Below are 3985 nucleotides of genomic sequence, written 5' to 3'. Positions count from 1 at the left end.
AGGTCGGATCGGCACTGCATCAGACAGTCATTATTAATGAGCCCTGACCTGGTAATGATCAGATATGTTGTCAGTGTGAATGAAATGTATGCATTTATTCGTATTTTTATCCGATTTGAAAACGAAACTAAGTGAGAGGAGTTCTCCCGAGGCTCCCTCTAGTGGGCTGCAATTGTCCTCTAGAGGGGGCATTTTTTCTCAGACAATGCAAGTCTATGGGACATTTTTGATTTTTAATAATTATTTATAGGACAACTGTAAGTCTGATCAGTCTGAAAAGATATAGCAACAAACTACACATCAGGGCCCTGGTCTCTGCGGAGTTTGGGGCTTGTAGCATTAAAGCCCTAGGAGGAGATAGGTTTGGAAAATTTAGTCTAAGAAGAAGAAGAAGAATTTTAAATAGCATAACAGTATGTTGGCTTTCTCAAGCCAACTTAATAATAACTACCAAGATAATGCATGGACACAATTTTGAATACTTACATTGCAAAGTCATTATATTATCATTAGAGAGTTATTTAATTATGCATTTGAATCTCACGCAGTACGTGGTAACGTGGCAGGGATAATGAAGCACTTACATTAGCTATACTTTAACCTCACAAGTTAACTTTGAAGTCAACTTTCCACCTCTGTTAGATCAAGGAAGTAAATCAGTCAGATAATAGAAAATGTGATACTTTCGCTGCTTTTGTTTAAGCCAAGTTTTTTGTCAGTTGTGTTAAATGTACAGTGTAAACAATACAGAAGCCTATATATTTAAACTTTATGTGTACAGTAGTTGAATTTGAATTGCTACTTTTGCATGAACATCCTTTTGTAAATAATGCAATCAAAAATACTCACATTTCAGTAAGAAATTTGAATTTATCTAATCCCTGCAGAATTAATGTGGATGGCATTAGTTTGACATTTTTCGTCTTCTTTCATAATTTTCAGGAGCACAAGCCTCCTTGTTATCCTATGGAGGGACTAACATCTTTGCAGCAGAATTTGTTGTACAGAACTGAACTGGAAAACGGAGTGGGTTGGTGTAACGTCAGCCAGAGGGTTTGTAGTCTGGCCAGCTGAAGTAAAAGAGAAGAAAAACCCGAAGCACAGAACTGGTAATCCTTATGGATAGTTCGCACTCTTCACATACATGTCAAGGATGGGATATAAAACAGGCAAAGAAACACTCTGATAAACGCTACAAACGAAACGAAACGGATTATACAAGATAGCGTTCTATAACAAGCACCGGCAGAGCGGCCGTCTCCCTTTTTCCTCTGCGCCTGCGCGCTCTGCTCACACGAGAGAAACAACGTGCGGACGCGCAATAACAACGTGCAACGTAGGAAAAGTAATAATAAAGGCAATTCAACATTCATCTCATAAACAGCGTTTAACATTAAGTGGCCGTTACAGTGGGTAGGACACAGTCAGTCAGTCAAGTTCAAAGGCAAGCAACACAATAAAGGCAAAAACGCCAAAAAATAAATAAATAAATGCATATGTAGGGCAGTGTATTGTGTTGTCCACAAGATGCCGCTATGACACTGTTGTGTTAGGGCAGATTCAAGTATTTTTAGCGCTGTTTGAGCCTTTTGATGTACCGTAGTGTTGATTGGTGTGTAGTGCGCCATCTTTTCTACAGTTCATGTTATCAACACTATAGGTAAGTCACGTTAACAGTAGTGGAAATTTCAATTTAAAATATCTTTGTTGTTATCGCTCTAAAGTTCTGTCTATTGAGATATTTTGTGTTCTAAACTGCTAAAGACCTAAATGCAGAGTAATATGGAGAGTTAAAATGTTTTTTGTTCTTTCTTTGGAGCGTGATTAATACGGGGTGGCTGATGCAAAGCTATGTATGATAATATAAGCAGCGAGAGATTGTTATTGAATTGAATGTGCATTGAAATGTACTTTGCTAGTTTAAAACTTAAGTGAGTTCATGTTATCAACACTATAGATGCCGTGCTGTGGAATAAACGGTCAAGCCACGATCCCGAACCCCTCTGTGTCCGTGTCTCCTCTCTACCACCACCCACGACAAGAAATACTGCCATGTAGCTTTGTGACTGATCTTTATTTGCTTCTCTTGTATTAAACAAAAAATAAGTATATTCATTACAGTAGCAAGCGTCATATGAACATGATGAACATCAGATGGACGAGATCCTCAACAAATGTATTAGAAATGACAAAGTGCTTATTCTGAAATCTGAATAAAATTTTTAACTTTGTGCATAAACCTTAATTCACCTTGTACAATTATTCACTTTATGTAAATATGTTGTTATATTGTTTTTATTTGTAACTGCAAATGTTTCAAAAAAGATTTTATTAACAATGGAAGTGGAACAATGGAAACTTTGGAAGCAGTTAATGATTTCAATGTTGGTTAAATTAATAATTAATATATATATGTAGGGCAGTGTATTGTGTTGTCCACAAGATGCCGCTATGACACTGTTGTTTTAGGACAGATTCAAGTATTTTTTGCGCTGTTTGAGCCTTTTGATGTACCGTAGTGTTGATAGGCGTGTAGTGCGCCATCTTTTCTTCAGTTCATGTTATCAACACTATAGGTAAGTCACGTTAACAGTAGTGGAAATTTCAATTTAAAATATCTTTGTTGTTATTGCTCTAAAGTTTTGTCTATTGAGATATTTTGTGTTCTAAACTGCTAAAGACCTAAATGCAGAGTAGTATGGAGAGTTAAAATGTTGTTTGTTCTTTCTTTGGAGCGTGATTAATACGGGGTGGCTGATGCAAAGCTATATATGATAATATAAGCAGCGAGTGATTGTTATTGAATTGAATGTGCATTGAAATGTACTTTACTATTTTAAAACTTAAGTGAGTTCATGTTATCAACACTATAGATGCCGTGCTGTGGAATAAACGGTCAAGCCACGATCCCGAACCCCTCTGTGTCCGTGTCTCCTCTACCACCACCCACGAACACACAACACAGCGCAGAGTAGCAGCGGCGGTGCTAGAGGCCAGTTAGCACGCAGAGAGAGAGAGGGCTACATCTTTGGTGCCGTGACCCGGATCGTGGCACCACTAGACCAAAGAGGAAGAGAATTCTACAGCCAGTGGTTTGAATGCTGAACTATATGTAAACGGACAAACTGAAAATCTTAACCAAACTGGTGATTTTGGGGATACATTGCCATCACCGCTATATCCTTTACAGCCTGCTGGGAATCTGAACTGTTTTGCTGTTTCAGTTTGAGTGATTTGCTGTTATGTAAAACATATTTGATGGTTTATTGATAAGAGGAAATTTTTTTTTATTTATTTATTTATATATATATTTTTTTGCCTTTGAGATTTATGTAATTTTTCTGGATGGTTTATTGAAAAAAAAGAAAAAATCCTTATTTATTGCCTATTGAGATTTATGTAATTTTTCTGAGATTACTGTGCATCTACTTGATATTCAGTGAGACGCTACATCAACATTTAGGTGTAAACTGACAAGCCAATTTAGTTTATGAGTTTATAAGTTTTTGGGATAAACTGGTTGTATATTTCCCTGTGCTAATCTCACTGAAATATAAAGCTTACTTTAGAACCTTTTTATTTCTACGAGATTGGAACATTTTACATAGATTCAACACCTACTTACAATCCAATTACACTGGCATTTAACCTGCTTGCACATAGTAAATACACATTTACATTTTACAATGTCGCAGACTTATGCAAACTCAACTCAAAACATGCAGTGCCCCATTTCTGGCGCATCCAGTCTCTTACCGCCAGCAGAGCATGTCACAAATGACCCATTACACCCTATGAACTCGCTCTATGCTGACCAGTATGTAACGCCAGCCCATGCATCAAGGCTGCCAGGCACTGGTGACTCAGGGCAGGTACCGCCACTTTGTTTTGATACCAGCCCAGATGCAAGACCAGGTGGCCAGGTAGATAGGGCGTTTGAGACCTCTGTCCGCAAATGCAGTGGCCATGAGCCCTCAGGCGCCAC

This window comes from Sinocyclocheilus anshuiensis, unplaced genomic scaffold (assembly GCF_001515605.1).
Source record: "Sinocyclocheilus anshuiensis isolate Anshui unplaced genomic scaffold, SAMN03320099.WGS_v1.1 scaffold6014, whole genome shotgun sequence".
In the NCBI taxonomy this organism is placed as follows: domain Eukaryota; kingdom Metazoa; phylum Chordata; class Actinopteri; order Cypriniformes; family Cyprinidae; genus Sinocyclocheilus; species Sinocyclocheilus anshuiensis.
This window is presented reverse-complemented; position numbering follows the sequence as displayed.